The 22,924-nt window shown below is 41.9% G+C and overlaps 1 protein-coding gene across 1 annotated transcript in view; it reads left to right on the forward strand.

Annotated features, from left to right (window-relative positions):
- Positions 1 to 3,248: 3,248 nt before the first annotated feature.
- The window catches only part of TRPC4 (transient receptor potential cation channel subfamily C member 4), a 208,850-nt gene continuing 189,174 nt past the window's right edge, over positions 3,249 to 22,924 (forward strand). The window contains exon 1 of the mRNA XM_083169762.1: positions 3,249 to 3,799. The gene's annotated coding sequence lies outside the window, so the exon portion shown is untranslated. The remainder of the gene's footprint in view (positions 3,800 to 22,924) is intronic.

Below are 22,924 nucleotides of genomic sequence, written 5' to 3' on the forward strand. Positions count from 1 at the left end.
GATCAAGAATTGACAGCTTTTGAGAAATTCGCCTCAAGTGGTTTCCATGTTTGTGGACTATTTATAATTTATGTATATGGAGGTACAGCACCGGTGACCACTATTTGTTCGACTTTTGTTGCTTTGGATGTGGTAGATCCTTGGTGGCTCACAGGCTGCAGTAACTTCGGACGCAGTCAATATCGTGTAATTTTCTCCTCTTGTGGTCAATAGACAAATTTCCTATTTGGCTATGACAACAGAGAAGAGGTCAATTAATTATTATGAAGAGTTCCTCAGAAATAAGATTTATTAATAATCAGCTACCTTATCTTCTGGAAACTTCTCTCCTCTGGCCAGATTCTCTAAGCTTGAAAAGTGATAAATTGGATAGTGATAAACAGCCAGCCAATCAGCTCCTGCCTGCCATGTCATAGACTGTGTTTGAAAAATGTCAGGCAGGAGCTGATTGGCTGGCTGTTTATCACTCTCCATTTTATCCCTTTTGAAACTTAGAGAATCTGGCCCCTCATCTTTTACCTTACTGCTGGGTAGTTATCATACATTTCTTGTGGTGTCAGTACTTAACATCTTGTATGGCTTACTTGTAGGCTGCAGCTTCCATTGCTGTGCCGCCAACTAAGTTGCAGACAGAAGGGAGCCTAGTTGGTCTGCTGTCAACGACTTTCCATTATAGAGGAGCTAGTGTGTGAGGCTCCATGCTTAATGTCAGCCTGTATCTCTCCTGCAGTAAGCACAGGAGTAGCGTAAAGAAAGATATCCACACCCCATAGAGTTTGATGTAAAAATGGTTGGCACATACAATATTATGACTGGGACATACTGGACAAGGCAGTCACAACAAGACCACACATCACCGGGCCCCACACTTTCCCCACTGCTACCCGCTTCCCCCATCTTGTTCTGCAGTCCCACCCCAATCCATGTTGCAGAATAAAAATTGATGGAGCCATTATTCTATATAATTGTAACACTTGTAGGAAATGCAAATTTACATTTATACAGTAGGTGTGGAGAGCAGAGCAGTGACTGACTGAAGTACTGCTACAGTCATTCATCAGTAAATCAATCTCATTTAGTGGTAGGATAAAGTGGGTGAGAATTGAATAAAAAATAAGAAGCATCAAAACTGTCTCAATGCAAGTGAATTATCAATAAATCAGTACAGTAGGTCCTCCCCCCACCCAATGACTGCCTTTCAGCAGATCAGCACACTCATCTCCTGCTGCTGAGAACATTCGGATGATCTGACCGGCCTTGCTATAATTATACTAATGATGTCATTGACTTTTAAACAGGTTACCAACAAGAGATGAAGATCACATGCAACAAGTCTTTCAGACGTTAAGCTGGATGCACACATTTCAGAACATTGCTGTAGATCATATAAACTCTCTGGTCCAACAGAGCAAGTGTGCGATCAGTGTGCACCCTGCTCAGAGTGTGCTCTTATCAATGGGATCATGAGGTCGGGATCAGATTTTTTAAGGACATACTATAAAATCCCAACTTATTGATCAGGCCATTGCAAGAGTGTTTGAAGCTGCTTAATCGCTAACACTAATTACTCCTAAATTATCCTGCATGCTGTATACACCAGTGGTTCCCATACATTTTTAAATCACAGCGCTATAGAGCATTAAGATTTTTCCAATGCCGCCCTAGGCCAAACATTTCTTATTGGGAATTTCAGAAACAAATATTAAGTTGTGTTTAAATGGACAAGCTTCTATTTGTCCACATATGTTATGAATGTTACATTGACCATGAATAATGATCCTGGACTACCAACACAAGACACCTTTGCAAATGACCCAGGGTGTCTTGGCAAACAGTTTGGGAATCACTGGTATACACTATACAATTATCAGGCTGATCATAACAATTTCGGCTGAAGGGTCTGGTAATTGTATAGTGTGTGCCCTCAGGGCCATAAGTTCATCTCAGTTGCTTGGAGGCAAATATGGTATGGTATGTGTCAACATTCACCTGTGCTTATTATCTCAGAGTCCAGCAGCCTTGCTTGCTGCAGTACAGGTTGAGTGGTACAAGACAGAAGCCATCCTGTCCTCTATTGCAGATGCTAGTAGGGCTCCTGGTATAGAGCCAATTAACTACAGGTGTGCCTCAGAGCCCATTGCAAGGGCAGTGGTCACACTTGGATCCCATCGTGAACCACACAGCTGCTGTTTTACATGCCGGTGCCCCTTCATGGCTTGGAGCCCAGAGGTTGGAGCCTCCATTGCCTCAGAGTTAAGCCCCTGTGTACCTTGTTGCAGTCAAAGATACCTTAATGACTAATATTCTGTAACTCATTGTCATAGCTGTCTATTAAAATACCCCTATTTAAAATTTAAAAAAAAGCTTACCGGTAAGTGTTAAAAAAACAATACTGGCAATATTCATTCGGTTTGTTCAGAATTTGCTGTAGTGCGTTTGCAGAAGAACTGGACATTTGTAGTAGTTAACGGTCTCTCCAAGCGTCTAGGGCTGTAAGTGGTCTGTATATTTTCCGAAGACCCCCGCGTACATTCTGTAAAGCACAGCTCAATTGTTGAGGAAGATTAGGACTGGCATTAAATGTATGTTACAACAAACTGTGTGTGGTAGAAGCTTTCAAAACATCCATTAAATGGAACGGACAGTATTATTAAAGGCTGAGTACTAGAAGAAATGCAATATCCTCAATTTCACACTGAAAGTCTAAAAAAAAACACTGATTTAAATAGAGGTTGGTATATAAAATGTTCTCAGTGCTCTTCCCTGGTTTGTATCATTTCTCTGGGAAGATGTTTGCAGCATTTCTCCCAGGATTTCTGCTGAAATTCAGCACTGTGCACAGATAAGCTGTCAGTTCCCAAATCCTGTAGGCAGAGAACACGAGAATAAAACTGAATTTAAAACAGAAGCTTTATCTGTGTAAGGGGAAAAAATAGCAAGTCACGGACGTCGGATGCAAAAGTAACTTACGAGACTTCAAAGTATTATTTTATTTAGTTTGTTATCGAAACAATAAAAATAATGTTTCATTGCAAAGTGTTTTTATCTTTCAAGTTTTTTTTTCTTAGTTCCCTCGATCCCAAAAGGCGGATAACATTTTTGTGATTTAAATCGAATAGAATGGCAATGACCTGATTAAAATCTGAACACTTTTCTCAGGCTATGTCTGTCTGCAAGTAGCTCAGCAGATTTTGCCATGAGTGACATCAAGAAAAAAAAAAACCCAGGCAAATGGAGCTGGCAAATCAGAAGCTAGTGATCAGTCAGCAATGGGGGAGATGCAAAAGAGGAGCTTTAACTCAGAGTGGGAGGAAGGAGAACTACTCAGAGTGGGAGAAGGAGATAATCGAGTGGGAAAGAAGGGAGATCAAAACAGCATGAAGGGATACCCTAAGGGATTTCACCAGAGAGAGGCGTACACTTCACAGCTCAGAGAAATACAGGCTCCATATAAGTCAATGTAGGCAGCAGCACTTCAGACAAGTTCAATTGGAAATCTTCATTTCATGTGCACGCTTCCTAACTGCAACAAGGCGATGGAACCATGGTATGTGTGTGCTCAGCATGGGATAATCTGACTCAGTGCTCTGTTGCTTCTACCTCTGCAACTATGTATATTGAAAGCTGCCAGATGTTGGGGTAATTCAGTCTCCTGGCATGAAGACCAGCATGTAGCAGCACCCAGTGTCTTACCTGACACCCCAAATGATCTACTATAATGAAGTTACACTTGGAAAGACCCAAGCAGGACATTTACTGAGCTGCACTTGTGGATATAAATACATTGCAACTGTATGAAGTAAGTGCTAAATAACTTAACATGTGTATATTTAATTTTTACTACAATTTTTGCTTTTAAAGTAATACGATGCTGGAGAAAATAATGAATAATCAGAGTTATTTGTCTTACATATTTACACTTATATAATTGCTTTTAATGAAAATGAATTACTGTTCTTAGTATTGTGGTTATTATTCTGTACTTGATATTATACTTTGCCATTTAACGTACTATTTGCTACTGTATCAGTAGAGATAGGGGACTGCTTTAGTGGATAGCAGGGGAAGGCTGACACCTGCTGGATGGATGAGGAGCTGAATCTCAACAGTTTCCAAGCTAATATTTCTTATCTACTGTTAAATGCTAATACAACAGAGCATTAAAGTTTGCTGTACCTGTGCTATACTGATTGCTGGGCTTGCAAATCTAAAAAAACATTTCTCAGTGCATCTTATCTGATACATTATACTGAGCAACAAAATCATGAAATAGTTACCCATTCTGACTATATATATATATATATATATATATATATATATTTGTTAACAGTATCTTATGTAGCGCACACATATTCTGCAGCGTTTTACAGAGAATATTTGACATTTGTCCCTGCCCCAGTGGAGCTTACAATCTACTGTAAATTCCTTATCACATGTACTCACATTCTCAGGTTCAGTTTTTGTTAGGAGCCAAATAACCAGTATATTTTTGAAATGTGGGAGGAAACCAGAGTACCCGGAAAAAACCCACGCAAGCACAGGGAGAATATACAAACTCTGCACAGTTAGAGCCATGGTGGGAATTGAACCCATGACCTCAGTGCTGTGAGGCAGTAATGCTAACCATTACACCATCCGTACTGCCCTAAATATATATATATATATATATATATATATATATATTCTGTTATAATACTATAAGTGCAGCATTAAATGTCTATGAGTGTACATATCATCGTTTTCTGTTGTTCTGTAGCTTATTTTATTTACTACAATTTAGTCTCGCCAAAACAAATATATTATTGATTGCATTAACCATTCAGCATTCTAAAAGCAGTCCTATGGAATGTATACATTAAGTCAGTTTTTAACACCTTTCATACAATTGGAGGATTTAAAAGGATGTTAAGTGTAGTTTGTTGAGTTTTATCAACATAAGATTGTTACATTCTGACTGGATGCCATGTATTGTGGTCCCTCTGTACAGACTGATTAGTAGCTGTGGTATATCCTAACATAGCACTTACATGGTTTGTGTGACAATAACTTACTAATGGCATTAGATGTTGTCTATAAATGCATTCGCAGTATGTTCTAGTGATGCGTAGAGGGACTTTAGTACCATTTGACATTATTAGTGTCTTCTCCAGAACACTGAAGCATTTTCTAATTACATTACAGACGAGAGTCTGGATTGGATTATGCCCTTTGACTAGTGAAAGTGCTTTTTAAATCATTTCTCCCAATTTAGATTTATGATGTTGAGGAAACAGTAATCATATTCATTTTACTTCACTATTTATGTTAGATCAAGTTACAGACAGTTAGAAAAAAAAATTCAAACATTGGGGCAGATGTATTAAGCCTGGTGAGAGATAAGGTGGAGATAAAGTGGAAGGAGATAACGAACGACAATCAACTGTGTTTGAAAAATGACAGTTGGGAGTTAATTGGCTGGTGGTTTATCGCCTTCTAATTTCCTGTATCACCACGTTATCTCTTCACCAGGCTTAATACATCTGCCCAATTCCTCTTTGAAATTTCCATCAACAGACACTGTAACACCTTTCATTTGCAAACACAGAGGGAGTTTATGGTTGCCGGAAACCCCCATCCTCTTGGCAAGTGCCTTCAATTATGACAATAGCACTGGCATATAATATGATCAATAGAGCTGCCACCACATCATGCAGTGTAAAGATGGCCATACACACGCAGATTTATCTGCAGATCTGTCTGGTTGGAACAAAAACATGGTTATGGATGAAAGCAAATGACAGTTCACCATTTGCTTGGAAATGCTGGAAAACTGATAAACTGTCACTCATCCATAACCATGTTTTTGTTCCAACCAGCCAGATCTAAAGATAATTCTTACTAGTGTATGGGCATAGCGGAACATACAGTAGGAACATAGCGGAGCTGCTGCACATGCCTAGTTTACCGGCTTCTTCTACCACATTTACTGTATGTGTAGATCAGAGAGTAGCTGCCAGAAGGAAGAGACAGGAGCCTTACCATGAAGTGGGAGATTCTGAGCTTAGAAAGTGCAGTACTGGTTCTATAATGTTTGTGTATTTATTTATTTATTCTGATATGTTTAACCTTTTCCTGACCACTTATCCTATTAAAATGTTTGAAACAGCCCATACTATACCATCTACACTTGTAAATGTTAATACTGTATTTCATACAGTATCCAGTGTATAAAAAGACCAATTTTAAGGGTTGTTACCGCTCCCCCAGACTTCTGTACTTACTGGGAGATTTTGGATTACATTTAGAACCCCCCTCTAAAAATCCTGCGTTTGCCACTGCCTTTCACGTGTGTGCTATATCGTTTATGAGATATCTTAATATGTTATGTAAAGTCCATTTGAACATAACTGATGATAAAATGTTGATTTATACAAATAATAAGGAATGCTTTGAACCTCTCAAAAATCCTAACAGCAATGTTTACAGAAGTCTTATATTTGTAAACAAGAAACATAAACCATGAAATTAATTTAAATGTATAGTTACCGTTCTTTTAATTGTTTTGCAGCTGGATTGCTATTTTTCTAAATCAATGTGTTTGTCAATTTATTTGAATAAATTGAAAATTGCCTCCCCTGTTATACTTTGTATATTGCAGCATTTCAAAGTCTTCAGTCTACAAGACAGGATATGGTGGGGTTGCTAAGCAGTGGGTCGTGCATAGCAACCTGAGAATAATTTAAAATAATCACCTATAGTTCTATACACGAGACTCCACTGTTTTCGCATAAGGACCTGTTGGTGTTCTGTTTTTGGAACCGTCATACTACTATTGCAAACAGAATAGCAAAAATAGGTTTTATTTATCACATTATAATATTGCAGCTACAAGTTTTGTTTGTATTTTTTTATAGTAAAGCACACTGTTTCAGAAGAGTTATGTATCTGTATTGTATATATAAAGTGATATAAATACATTAATGTATTAAAACTCTTGTTTGCTTATTTCTGTCAATCTTACATGAAATTATTCCTGACGCTTCACTTGAATCATCCCCGCAGTTCCCAGGAACCCATCATCTACATTTGTTCCCTGCCCCTCTGACCCTGCGCTTACCCCGTTCTACAATCCTTAACCTCTTTACTGCATGGAAATGTTGTTTAATAGCTGCTTTGCATTATTATTATTATCCTTATTTATATGGCACCACAAGGGATCTGCAGCGCCCAATTACAGAGTACAGGTTGAGTATCCCTTATCCAAAATGCTTGGGAAAGAATTTTGGATAACGGATTATTCCGTATTTTGGAACATTTTTATATTTGAATGAGGTATCTTGTGTGGTATCTTGCATTTATGTTGTATTAGCACATCAAACACATGAAATACACACACACATATATTTTATTTGTGCATGAAACAAGGTTTTAAAACATGAAACAAAGTTTGTGTCCTATCTCAGGCACTGAATTTGAATGCCAAGCAATCATGTCCTTACACATATTTAGTGCCACTTACATGTTATTTCCCCAGTAGTGCCAGTTACAGCAGAGTTGCCTACCCTCCTGCATTCTGCAGGAGACTCCCTGAAATAGCAGCAATCTCCCTCTCTCCCGCATTAGTCTACCAATCTCCCTCATTTCACCCACATTACACTATTACATTTTTGGGGCAAAAAAGGAAAGAGAGAGAGATACAGTTACATTGAATCATCAGCACCATTCCCCAGCACTTTACCAAGTATAGCATCTACATTTGGGTATAAGTCATTTTAAAAGATTCCTCTCAGATGTAGCAGTACGCACCCACGCTTCTAAGTGCCACGTTCACAATCTCTTTTCACAATCTCTCCATATATGGAACTAGACATGCCCTTTGGGAGGAGCATGACACGCCCCCTCATTGTGGTGCTTTACAAAATTATATTACCAACTATAATCTCCCTAAAACTAGTTTTCAAAAGTAGGCAAGTATGAGTTACAGATGTAGCCAGTAAGTTTTTAGCAAAAAATTAAAAAATAAAAGTACATTTTGGAGACTATGGTTTTCGGAATAATTTGGATAACAGATACTCAACCTGTACATAAATGAATAAAGAAAACAAGAAACAATTGAATACAATAGAGGACAAGTGTAGGGTTCATAACCATAGCTCTACTGCCCTGTGTGTGATTGCATGGTCACCACCCAGAAACAGCTAGTATTTGACGCAAAGTGATGTCTGCCAATATATATATATATGCATTAGCGATCTCTGGGCCTAATTCATATCCCAATGGATCTGCATCATGAAGCGCAAAGCACTAAAGTTCAGTACTTTGAGCATGCGCATGTGTAATAAGGATCCTGCATCTGTGATATCCTGGTCTTTTTGTAAGAACTGCCTTGGCTGTCTTGCACACCCCTATGGGTCACACAGCCAACCGATGACGTTGTAGGTGATACGATGCTGTGTCCTTGGATGCAACAAGGATTATTCATGCAAGTAGGAGGTGTCTACTTAAGTCAAGCACCTCCTGCTGCATTACCATACTAGTGCAATGCTGGTGCATCCATGTACGCAAAAGCCATGCCTTCTCCACACACAGCCGAATCAGGCACCCTATGCACATGCGCAAATGCTGATGTATTTCTTTGGTGCATGCGCTGTATGCTGAAATCCACAGGATCTGTGCGTATTGCAATTTATGTGCTGAAATCAGCCCCAGGATGGACAGCGCTACTAATAAATTAAGACAGTGTTTAAAGCATTTCTGAAACACATGATTAGTATAATATACTGTATATAATTTATATACGGTATATACAAGTGTAATTCATTAGCATTAATCTATGTATCCATTGAAAAATCTCAGTATTGTGGATATACTGAACAACTTTCCTCTGCCCACTGTCTTCTGCCCAATAAGAGTGGTGAAATAAACACTTTTGTTATGGATCTGACAAGCTGTCAATCATCCATCCATTGCACCTTTGAAGCTCAACACCTTTCCATCACCCATTTCATTGTTCCACAGCATAAATCGCCAATCTCTTTTTATGAATTTCATTGTTGAATCTTTCCCTTTGATTTTCTCTGGGCTTTCCTAGACCCGCCTCTTGTATCATCTCTTTACTACCCAGCCAGCAAGTCATCTTCACTTTTCTATGTAATACATAATAATATTATAGCAGGAAATATTGATAGCAAAGATGGTTCCCTGCTTAGCGAGCCAACTAATGCTGCCAGCCAGCGAGCAAACGTCCACCCCCGCCACTGCACGTACACCGCCGGCGCATTTCGCATGGATGTTTTACAAAAACATCCATTCGCAAGTGTGCGTACTGGGGCAAAATCATTTGATGGTCTCCCCCTGTTCGCTAATATAAGTCAGTCTTGACTGACATATATTTGCGCAGTCCAAGAACTGGGCGGGAGGCTGTTCTCCTGTGACGTCAGCCGCCAGCACCGGCAGGCAGCTGTCCGCCTGTGTTCTTTTGTTATTTATTTTTGTTTTCTTTTATTGCATAGTTTGTTAAAGGCTGTCTGGAGGTGAGACACAGGTGTCAGCATGTCTGATAGCAACCTGTGCTCCTCACAGCTGAAGTTTACCAGTGGCAGTACAGTAAAGCCATTCACTGCTTCAGTACCTCAAAGCTGTATAACACAATTAATGTTCGGCTGATGCTATAAGGATTTTGCCTTTTTTTTCATATTGTTGTTGCTGGTCTCGCCTTCATGTATAGAATGAGAACATCATTGTGTTTACTGGCCTCAGCTTGCAGAGGAAATTCTTTGTAAACTGAACAAAAAAGAATTTCTTCTGTATTGTAAGTTATTTTCTGATGGTTAGAAATCAACAAAGCTCAGGCAGAGCTGGAGACATCAGAAATATCAGTCATATACACAGTACGCAAAATACTTTAAAAATAATAATTATTGAGCAGGATGAAATGCATTAGTCTGAGTTCACCGTCAGCAAGGTATATAATCTGCAATAATAAATTATACAGCTCATTCCTGATGTCTGGAAATTTCTGGAAACTTTGACCTTTCAATATCTAGAGCACATTTTGAACAGAGTAAAAACACTTCTATTTACCTTTTTTTTTACTCAGAAATAGAAAGTTCTTCCACCAACATACAGCAGGGTTACCGACTTTAAGAATCTCCTCTCCGGGAGAAGCCTGGAGAGGAGACTTTCAGCAGCAGTTCTGGGGGTGGGGCTTGAGCGTGGCGTCATTAAGCCCCGACCCCAGGATGTAAAATAGCCAAATTCACGCATTTCTGTGGAGGGTGCGGGGCTAAAATGATGCGATTGTGACATTTTAGCTCCGCCCCCTCCTCTGAGACCCGCAGATTGCGGCATTTAAATGCCGACGTCGGGGGGAAGAGCCGCAATCGCGGGGGGGGGGGGGGTCCCCCTGAATCCTGGAGGGTTGCCCACCTTTTCGGGCCGCCGGGAGGGGGACCCAATTTTCGGGAGACTCCCGGCCATTCCAGGAGGGTAGGCAACCCTGACATACAGTAGGTGGTATATTTCATGGTTGGATTGGCTCAAAGGGCCCCACTGTCTGAGACCCCAGCCCCTCTTCTAGGGATCAGGTTCCAGACTGTGAATGATACATTACACATGTTACATTATACTGCATGAAATATATTTATAAACAGGCCCAGACCATATACTAATGGTTATCCTAGTCTCTGAGTTTGCTGCCTACCCTCCTCTGGAGGCTAGCCACATCCCTTCGGGAAGCTGTCCACACCCATTCCAGAGTCATACTGTATTTAGCACAGGACCATCTTTACAGCATTGTAGGCCCCGGGGAAAGCAAAGCATTAGGGGCCACTCCACACCCAGCCACAAGAAAAAATGGAAACAAAGAAAAAATAATAACACGCCGCTCCTGTGGTCCTGTGCCATCTATCCACTTGCTTCCATACAGTGAATGGCTGTTCAGCACTCTGATTGGTGGATATCTCCAGCCATCTACCAATTAGTATGCAGACAGATTGTGTGTGTGTTGTGTGTGTGTGTGTGTGGGGGGGGGGTCTGGCATGCTGCCCATTGAGCCCATGCATTAAGATGGCCAAGATATAGGACTTTTACCTCGAGATCTTTCCATTACAGTTGTTTTATAGAACAGGAAGACACTTGGTCGCAGAGCCCTCAGCATTGTGGAAGTGAGTTCTTGTAACTTTTGTTATAGAATATAAATAAGTGACGGTGCTACTGTATGTTTCTTATCCTACTGTATGTTGCAGTTGTATTCTGTTGTGTTGGCTTTCCCTGGCTCCTTGAACATATTTTTAACTTTGTTTTTTCCTCGTGATTAGTTTTTTATCCACAGCTATTAGCTTAATGTATATATTGAAATACACATATTTGATATTTAAATTGCTTAATCACTTAACAAGAGAATATTTTGCTACGCATGGTTCCAAGTTTACATTCTTGTGTATTCATTCCACCTAGTAAGTGAATTGCACTAAACAGTGCTGTAAGTTGTATGACTCAGAGGGATAATTTACTGCAGCTAATGTATTCCCCGGGGGCTATGCAACTAGCCCCGATAGCTGCCATTTATCAGGGATTATGCTTTGCCTGCCTTACATTTATTGACTTTTGCATTATTATTAAGACAAAGGGCATAGCAATTGACCAATGTCGGATTTTATAGATTGAATTTATTAGCAGGAACTATTCTCTAGCACCACCTAAAGTTTATTGTGCTCATTACAGGACTGAATATGACTATACGGAAGCGGTACATCTGTCAGAACAGACTTAGGTCTACAGTCATTAGGTCGACCCCAGAAGGTCGACTGTCCCCAAGGTCGACAGGGTTAAAGGTTGACATGGCTCAAGGTCGACATGACTTACGGTCGACATGGGTCAAGGTCGACATGGTTTTAGGTCGACAGTCATTAGGTCGACATGAGTTTTTCACTGTTTTTTTACCCGAATGTCGACACAGTCGACATGGACACAGTTGGAGTCGAACCGCAGCCCCTCGCATCGCTCGCTTTGCTCGCAATGCTTCGGGCACGGTGCCTCGCTGCGCTCGGCACACTATTTTATTCTTCCACCACGCCCTAGTGGATGGTAGGGCATGAAATACCGCCTGTCGGCACATGTCGGCTCAAAAAACAGTGTCGACATAACGACTGTCGACCTAAAACCATGTCGACCTTGGCCCATGTCAACCTTAAATCATGTCGACCTTGAGCAATGTCGACCTTTAACCCTGTCGACCTTGGGGACAGTCGACCTTGGGGACAGTTGACCTTCCGGGGTCGGCCTAATGACTGTCGACCTAAGTCTGGTCTGGCAGATGACCGTTTCCGACTATACACATTTCACGTTTATATTCTTTAATTTTTTATTTTTACATGTTTGTGGTTATAAGAAATTTTGACAGTCTGCTAAAATTAAGACTACTGTTGGGGATTTGAATGTTTTTTTTTAATATCTATTGAACTTCCTATCTACCTTATTTTGATTTATATTATGAAGAATGGATACAATTGCTTATTGTATTCATTTCTGAAGTGAATTCACTGATTTCTTTATATTTCTGGAACTAGTTATAAGAATTAAAAATTAGACCAAAAATCAGAGAACTTCTTCCAATCTTCAGCAGTCCACTAGGGAAGCTTCATGACCCAGGCAAACTACTTATTTTTCCATCTTGAAAATTGCTTGTCAAATATGCAACTCAAAGTCTATAGGCCCATGTACACTATGCGACTTTGAGTTGAAAGCCACTCAAAACAGAAAGTTTGAGCGGCTTTCAGCTTAAAGCCGCCCAGTGTGTATGGCCCGGTAATGAGCGGTGAGGTGTGCTCCCACATCATCGGCAAAAAAGGCTTTGAGGACGGCTTTGCATAGCACTGCGCTATGTGAAGCCGTCCTCCCCCCACTGACTGCAACGGGAGGGGGAAAGCCGCTCAGTGTGTATGCACTGAGCGGCTTTCACCCCAGCAATGGTAGCGATCATCGCTGTCCATACACGCTGAGCATAATCGCCCAGTGTGTATGGACCTTTACAGTACTTTGACCGCTGTAGAGCTGTGCTTGAAGCCTCCTCGTACACAAGCTGTTGACTCTCTCAGAAACTTGTCTTCCAATTCTGTGGTGGTATGTGCCTGCTAGATCTACTCTTATTAAGGTTTTTTGTTGTATACACAGTTCTTGCTGGTTCCTTGGTTTTGTTTACAATTCCTATAAAGGAAAGATCCAACTCTTGAAGATTGTAGTGGTTTGTCGGATTTACCTTTTCTGGCCATTATACTGTAATATAATTTGTAATATTTCCTGCAGCACAATATTATCCAAATAATGCTTCAGAGGGTATAATAACAGTCTGTTCAAACATTTATACAGATATGAGGGTTTTGATCAAGTAACCAACAGAAGTTGGAAGACCTGAAGGAATTATTTGCATCAACTTTCAAGGTTTACTTTACTTTACAGTCCTCAATTACAGCTGCAAGTTCTTGACCCATTATTTCTTCCCTGAAAAATGTCCCTCCCATAAGTCTTGGTCTGCCGTATCGTCAGCAGCAGGGCTATTTTTGTGCAGGCTCCAGCAGGAACTGTGGCCTTTATTCTAGTTCACTCTTTCTGACAAAATATTTCTTAGATGGACAAAACCATGTGCACTGCAGGTGGGGCAGGTGTTACTTGTGCAGAAATAATTAGATTTGGGTGGGGTTTTACACCTGCCTCACCTGCAGTGCGCATGGTTTTGTCCATCTAAGAAATATTTTGACAGAAAGAGTGAACTAGAATAAGGGCCTCAGTTCCTACTGGAGCCTGCACAAAAATAGCCCTGGTCAGCAGTACAGATAAGGGTGATTGTTTTATTTATATGTGATTCTCATGTATGTTAGCAATAATTTGAGGCCAAACAAATTTATGTTATATGCTGGTTTATACTTTTACATTGGAGTTGTATTAAATAAGACCTTTTATTGTGGCGATTCATATGTTGGTATCATTGAGCTTTCAGATAAGCCATATGCCCCATACACACTGGGCGACTAAGGGCAAACACTTAGGACTGCAGGCGTAGATCTCAGGACCAGCTATTTATCCTATTGGCAGTTTTATGTGGCTTTATGTTAATCCTTGAAGGAAGTCCTGCAAATATTGTTTATAGAGAAATTTTGGGAACAAGTGTAGAATATAAAACATATCACAATATTAAATGGCACTACTGTGTAATGAGGTTGTTCAGACCTGATCGCTGCTCTGCTAAATTGCAGACACCTGGAGTGAGATTTAATAGGATGAGATATTCAGAAAGTGAGAGATTTGGTGAGAAATCTCCAGTTTTTTTAAAGCGGCAATCATTTACACTGCAAAACCAGTTTGATTTTGCAGTGTAAATGATTGCCACTTTAAAAAAACTGGAGATTTCTCACCAAATCTCTCACTTTCTGAATCTCTCATCCTATTAAATCTCACCCCTACATTTAGTTGTACTGTATGCTGCCAGCCAGAGTGTAATCCTGCCCCATGCGATCATGCAAATTACTTACAGTGGCAGGGCTTGCGAAAATTATCTGGATTGGCAGATAGCTGCAAATCCATTTTCAAGTCATTTACCATCAAATGATTTTTCCACTGTGTGCAGTTTGTGCTTTGCCCGGGACTTACTCAGCAGCTACGACAGAAGGATCACGCCGGAGCTGACGTCCCACTCAGAGCTGGTGCTTGGGTGTTCGGTGCCTAGCAAGCTATATATTTGCAACCTACCTCCCATAAATTAAAAAAGAGCACACACTACAGGCAAATGCCACAAAAAAATGGGTTGTGTTCTCAAATGACGACACAGTAGCATAGCCAGCCCTAACCATGTTGATGCCCTAGGCAAGATTTTGGTTGGTGCACACTAGCACCAGTGCCAGTTCCGCTTCTGATCTAACACCCCTCTCCCAACACAGCACCAATTACCCAGCACCCCTCTCCCAGCAGCCAGCAACACCCATCACCCGTCCCCCATGGCAATACTCAACTGCAGAGTTATAACTAGACATTATGGGGCTCTGTGCCAGCAAGACCCCACTATTTTAAATAGGCATATGCCAAAGGCCTGTGCCTCCAGAAAGGAAGCGGTCTTGCTGGAAAGTGGTATGCCCATACAATAGTAGCAAATCAAAAGATGTCACTTAGTAGTACAACCTTAATCACATTACATAACATCTCATGTAGTGCCTTGTATTCATGTTACGCCACATACTGTAGTAGTACCCCTTTACCTTAGACACGTTTTGCCTGTCCTAATCCATACCGCTGCCTGCTGTGAAGGGAAGTCGGCCATAAGCTTGGAATGCATGCACCTAGGAATTCCAAATGCCTTAGGCATTTGCCTAGTTTTTCTATACCTAGGGCAGGCTCTGCACAGTAGCACAATCTTATTCACATTACACAGCATGATGAAGTGTCACTGATTTACATTATACCACACATCAGTTTCCCTTATTCCCATTACGAAACTCAGTAGAGTAAATAATTTATGTTACTCTGTATACACATTATACCACACAGTAGTGCCCCTTGAACATATTGACAATATTGGAAGCAGGTTATTCTGGTTCACTTGCAAAGGCAAAACCATGTGCACTGTAGGGGGGGGGGGCAGATCTAACATGTGCAAGGAGAGTTAGATTTGGGTGAGCTATTTCCTTTAATTCCTTCTCAAATGGAATAAACCACGTGCACTGCAGGAGGGCAAATGTAACATGTGCAGAGATAATTAGATTTGGCGGGGGGTTTACGTCAAAGTGAGATCTATATTGAAGTGTAAAAATAAAGCAGTAAGTATTTTCCCTGCACAGAAACAAAATAACTCGCCCAAATCTAACTCTGCACATGTTACATCTGCCCCCCCCCCCCTACAGTGCACATGGTTTTGTCCATTTGAGAAGCAATTTGCCTTTCCAAGTGAACCAGAATATGGGCCTTAATATTACAAACATTATATATCCCACAGACAAACCTGCCAACAATCAGTGGCTTTCACATCCCACTGCTCGGTGAATGTAGACAGTATGTGTTTATTCAATAAAGAGTTCAGGCAATACAGTTCCAATCCTTTTATCTTTAGCTCCAAACTGCATCAAAGAAGAATGTATTCAGGGATCTAGGAGCAGCTTCCAGATCAATCAATTACTGACTAATTTCCGATAGCTGTTATAAGATGCAGATTAATCAGTTCTCATTGTTACTGGTGAAATGTATTATAATAAGCAGGCTAGAACTGGAAATCTTTTTACGAAGTTAGCATCTTCATTTCACAAGCACAAGTGTATATGTTCTGAAGACAGCCAATCATAGCGCACTGACTGGCATCCCTATCTGAGTGCTGACACACTTATATCACCATCTGCTCCATTGTTCCAATGAATGCACTGCAAAACCTTTTAGGCTGCAAATGTAAGGTGATGTGTTTCAATGAAGATCTTTCATTACTGCACATTTTATAAAGCCGATTCCAAACCAATTGACTACAACACACACACACACACACACACACTTACATACACACACACATATCATTTTAAAGTGTTTATTAAGTCACTGGTTTAAGCATAAGTGAAATAAACATTTTAATTAAAATTAATCTGTTCAGTCTGCTGGGACATAGTTAGGGCAGGCAGCTGACATCACATGTTGTCAGCCGCACGTTCCCGGCACACTTAGCCCCGCCCACATTCCCATGGGAACGCCCAGCGTTTCCATGGGGACGCCCATGAAAGCAGGGACTTCCCATGGGCAACACCTGTCTCCGCCATCGTCCGCCCTTCACCTGCCTTCATCCTTGGGAACGGCTCAGCGACTTTGCAAGTCACCAAAGCCGTTTGCAAAGATGACCTGCATATGCGCATAAAAGACCATGGGCATGCGCAGTCCAGCATCCATCGGAACGGGGACGAATTCAGACAAGAAAAGAAAAGAAAAGTTTGAACAAGGTACTGTAAATACATAAAGTTAATTTCATGTAGAGAGCTGTTTTTGACACCACATCATCAATGTAATAGGAACCTCTTCTCCTTCCACTATCTTCCTGCTTCCAATTCCCTCTCTCTATCATGATTCTGCCTCGTCACAGCAGGACCTGTCCTCACACATCATCACCTACAAGTACTGTAAGTAGAAAGGTCACTGCTATCCAATAGATAAGCCACACCCACCTCCTGCTGCTATGAACATTCTACTGATCTGATTGGCTAAAAAATAGGTCACACACATTCAAGCGAAAGAGATGACTGAATTCAATCTGTCACAGGCAATTATGGTTTGTTATCTATGTACTCAGTAGAACTCCCATAGCAAGGACACATTTCATAATATTGCATTAGATAGTGAGCAACCATAGTAATTTACATTATGGCTTATGTTTATGACATGGCAGATTTGGCAAGCTTACAAAAGCCGCAGCTTCGTATATATAGTCCTATGTCTCTATCAGTGCTGCTCACTTGCTTTGTATGTCACACACCAGAAATCAATACCCAGTTTATTGGGAAATCATAGATATAATAATTAATAAGAGCAGAGTTGCCTACCCGGAATGTTTGGGAGGGTGCCAGAAATCAGGTCCCCCTCCCGGCCCCCCAGAAAGGGGGGCAACCCTCCCGCATAACCCTCCATCTCCCGCGAACTGCCCCTCAGAGGGGGGCCACGGGTAAAATGATGCGATCAAGTCATTTTAGCCCTGCCCCCCAAAGTGCAATGCCTAAAATACTGTCATTGCACGGTGGGGGGCGTGGCTGAAATGACACAATCACTCGAGACACGCCCCCAACAGGACAGCCCGTTGGTGGTTCCGCCCCTGAACTGCCTATTTTTTTTACTCCCAGCTCAAAAGTCGGCAAGTATGAATAAGAGTTCAGAATGTTATACAATGGTCAGATGCACAGAGGATGATTTACTGTAAGTTCTTCCTACTTAATAATTAAGGGAATAGTTCAGGCTAGCTGCTTCCAGCAGCAAAAATACAATGTGGCCCATTGATACTGTAGCTAGACGCTATTGCAGAAGCAACTAAGTGGCTGATTCTGATTGACTCGCTAAGAAGCTTCACTGTTAGCTAGCCAACTAACTCCACCCACACGAATGCCCGCCCCCAGCCGCGGTCCACACATCCCCGCCACTTTGCAAATGGATGTGTTGTATAAACATCCATTCACAGGGTAGTGTACAGGGGCAAAAATCAATCGATGGTCGCTGACCATCGAATAATTTTTCCCCTCTTCGCAAATCTAAATCAGTCTGGATTGACTTAGACTTGCGCCGTCCGATCCGAGAGCCAGGGCGGACAGCTGACACTTTGTGACATCAGCTTTCTGCCCCTAGCAGGCAGCTGCCCACCTGTGTTTGCATGGGAAAATCTAGCATTTTTGTGAGTACGCCCAGGAAATGCTGGGTATCCCCCATGCAAACACCTCCTGTCCACCTCAATCACCTCCCCCCGTGCAAATGCCTAGGCTACTATCTGAAGGTGCCCGCACGGCAGCCCTGCACATGCGCATATGCAATTATCCGCAAGCACAGAGGCTAAACATTGTTTCCTGGTGAATGAGCAGATAAGAATGACCCCCTAAGTCTTTTGCTGCAGCCGCTACTGTGTATATGCCAATACTCTGGCTGGTGGTCTTCCTACTGATGCAACCATTGGGTGCATCACTGATCAATGATCCACTGGGTACCAGCCCGATAGAGGCACAGAATATTAGAGATGTGCAGAATCGGATTCCAGAGATCCGAGCCCCCACGGACATCATCATTCCGAGCCCGGTTCCGAGCAGCGCTCAGAGATTCCTGCCTGACTCGGGTCCGTCCGCGTGGGCAGAACGTCATCGCCAGGCGCCGGATTTCGCAAGGCTTTAAATAGCGGCTGCCGCGCCCCCCATCTTCACTTCAGTCTAGTAGTGGGTTGGGAGAGGGTGTGTTGGTGCTGCTGCTGGGACTTAAACTTGAGCTTGAATGCCATATTTTTTATTCGCTGGGGCTGTCTCCCTCAGTGCTTCTGTGTACTCTGTTCTCCTCTCTGCTTAGGATGAGATCACCCTAGCAAGGAGGACAGTCTACCTATGTACTTGTAGTACTACTGTCTCCTCTGTGCGGTCTACCTCTGGTGCTGTGCTGTAATTATTTTATTCGCTGGGGCTGTCTCCCTCAGTGCTGCTGTGTACTCTGTTCTCCTCTCTGCTTAGGGTGGGCTCTCCCTAGCAAGGAGGACAGTCTAACTGTACTTGTAGTACTACTGTCTCCTCTGTGCTAGGGCCTACCTCTGGTGCTGTGCTGTAATATTATATATTAATTAATTAATTAATTAATTAATTAATTGGCCCCTAAATCTACCTTTGAGCCCACACTGGCCAATTCATCCATCAAATCCTTTGTGAGAATGGTGGAATCATCTGTCAGTAACTCGGACATTCCAGCCACATATCAGCACTCTAATTTAAATAAAGTTCAATATGATGCACTACAGGCACTGAGTGAGAGGCGTGATATTGTGATTCGGGCCGCTGATAAAGGCGGCTCGATTGTGGTCCAGGATGTTTCTGATTATAGAGCTGAAATCAATAGGCAATTGTCGGATGAGACTACCTACCGTCTTTTGCCATCGGATCCCACTAATGTGTTTAAACGTGAGCTTGACCAATACATTTCTGCTGCTATCAACGAAGGCATAGTGACTGCTAGCATCAGAAAGATATTGGTTTGTGAATTCCCTAGGAGGCCACTCCTATATACACTGCCTAAGATTCACAAGAGCTTAGAGAAGCCCCCTGGCAGACCAATCATATCTGCCAGGGGGTCAATTTTTCAATCTGTCTCAGCTTTCTTAGATGTGTATTTGTAACCAGTTGTGCAGAATTCACCTTTTTCATTGCAGCCTACTACAGCTTTGTTATTGGCCCTTAAGAGCCTTACGAATATTCCTACTAATTGTTACCTTTGTAGTATCGATGTATGCTCACTTTATACGAGTATTCCGCACCAACAAGGAATAGCTGCCACACGACAATTGATTTCTGGTGATCCTAGCTACAAGGGACCTAATGTAATTTTTTTTTGTGATTTGCTCGAAATGGTCCTGACTAAGAACTACTTTTATTTTGACGGACAGTTCTATTTACAGGTGGCAGGCTGTGCGATGGGGTCCTCAGTGGCCCCATCGTACGCCAACGCCTTTATGATGTCCATAGAAAAGGATATTTTTTTCTTGGACCCTACTGTCAGGTGCAATGTCGTCTATTATGCACGCTATATAGACGACATGTTATTATTATGGAATGGCACCTCTGACAGCCTTACTGCAGTGATTAACCGTCAAAATGAAAGTAGTAGCCCGATCAAATTGACTTGCTCTATGTCTCAAGAATACATCGATTTTCTTGATGTCCGTATTACACTCTCTAATGGGTGTCTCCAAACATCACTGTTCGTTAAACCTATGGGCAGAAATATGCTTTTAACTCCTTCAAGCTTTCACCCTCCTTCTGTTGTCAAGGGTCTTCTATATTCACAGATGCTGCGTGTTCGTAGGATCTGTAGTAATATGGATGATTTAATGATTCAACTTGATGGCATGATATCCAAATTTTTAGAGAGGGGATACGACCACAATGAATTAATTGAAACTCGTGACCGAGTACTGGTCATTCCCCGTGACAAAACACTGAAACGTAAACAAACTAAAAGTAAGTCTAACCATATGTTCTGGCCCAATAGATTTAATACGGCCAGCAGTGTGGCACGGTCTGCAGTTAAAACCTATTGGCCCATTATAGCCACTGACAAGGATTTGCCAGGGCTATCTAATAAGAAACTCGTCACCAGCTATTCAAGAGGTCGCAATCTACGTGATTATATAGTCCACAGTGACATCACTAAATTTGGCACCACAGCACCGGGCACATTTCTTGGCACCCCGAAAGTGGGATGCGTGAGATGCACAGGGTGCGTTACATGTAGCCACATGTGGACCGGGGATTCTATTAAACATCCCTTTTCTAATAAATCTTTCCCTATCAAATATAGATTGACATGCTCCTCACAATTTGTTGTCTATGTTCTGGTATGTCTGTGTGATAAATATTACATTGGTAAAACGGACTGCCAGTTCAAAGTTAGGATGGCCCAACATAGACAGGCCATAAGGACAGCGGTGCGAATGCCTCGGTGACCATGCAAGTTGCCAATGCTGTCCACACAGCAGCCTTGCACAAGAGCATATGCGAATGCAAACATAGGTCCCCGGTGCAAATATGTCAGGGACCAAACATATTAGAGTCAAGGCCTAACGTCTTTGAGTGTGTGAATATGGCTATCATAATGTTTTGATCACATACATTTATCATTTCAATGGAAACAAGCTGGTATGGTAGCAATGGAACCAGGTAATATGTAATATTTAATTATAAAATGGGAAATAAAACATTTTTTTCTTTTAAAAACGTGAACAGTTATAGTATGGCTGAAAACAATGATTAATAAAATAACTGGAGGATATATCTGGAATGATTCCTTTGTTCATCAAATTAAACTAATTTCCATAATTTGATACTAACAGAGTCTCATGATGAGATACCGCAGTAATTTTTGGCTTAGAGAATTGCTTTCTGTATCAAAGGTGATTAAGGTATTAAAAGCAACTAATACCGGAAACGCCACTATGTTGCTTGGAACCTGATTCTGAGTCATACACATCTGCGGCCACCTAACAGACCAGCTGCAGCTTCCTGTTTGCTATTTTATGCTAATGTGAGTATCAGCCCATTTGTGCCGATTACGCATCCGTCTTCACGGGGATGATTGGCCGGAGCTCTTCTTTTCCATCTTCACCAGTTTTGGGACTGACATCCACTCCTCATTCTATGTACAGAAACAGGAGTCCAATTTCTATACACATCCTCCAAACGAGCATGGCCTACTGTATATGCCCACAGCTATCGCATGACTCAGTTCTGTTTCCTGCATCTGCATGATATCCGCCCAGCTGATGCCCAGAATTCTATGGCCTATTTTGCAAAAATTGGACTGTTGTACACCCCTGCTATAGTACAATGGGTAAGACAGAAGCATCAAATGGGAAGTGCAAGGGGATGCGGAGCGCACCCTGGTGTCACCATTCCTGGGACTGATGTCTATTATTCCTGGGGATGACGTGACATTATTGCGCAGCACCCACCTCCTGTCGCTTTGCAGGACCTGGCAGCGCAGGAAGAGACTCATTGGGTAGACCAGCATTTCTGCATAAGCTCGCCACACTCTCCAGAGTTGTAGAACTGGGTTGTTCCTATGAGGCAGCTGAATTTTCTCCAATAACCCACAGTGGGATTCTTACCATTCTGCAGCTCACAAGGTGAAGTTGTTTTCAGTTTTCTTATGTAGGGTTGTTTGATCCCTGCTTCTTAAAATTGATCCGTGATTCCTTAGATGCGGTGTGTTTGTGCTTCTCTACTTATATACCAGCATACATGATCAGTTTAAAGTACTACATGTGTGCCCTGGATTTATTCTATTCTGTTATTGCATCTGGATGTCAGAGTCCCAGTCGACTACACCATGAATGAAGGTGCCTCTAATGCATTCTGCGCGGAGACTTTTGCTTCACTGTCTCTGCATTGAGCTCAAACGATCTTGTACTCTGTTGATCCTATGCTACGATTTCTGGAACATGTTAAATTGTGCATACTTCTCATATGGGGACTATGTAAAAACCGGACCCGGACTAAACCCCGGACCGCTGGACCGGACCTCAAAATCTGCAGTTATGACAAAAGCAAAATCCAACGATGATGGATTATCAGCGCTTTCCAAACACCTTTCTGTGCTTTATTTCCTGCCAAGGCCGCCACTAGTAATTTTGGGGCCCGGGACTGACTGTCAGCCCAGGGCCCCAGAGGCACCCCCCATCGCGTGCGCCGGCACCCTTCCC

Source organism: Crinia signifera, chromosome 2 (genome assembly GCF_055691185.1).
Source record: "Crinia signifera chromosome 2, ASM5569118v1, whole genome shotgun sequence".
Lineage (NCBI taxonomy): Eukaryota > Metazoa > Chordata > Amphibia > Anura > Myobatrachidae > Crinia > Crinia signifera.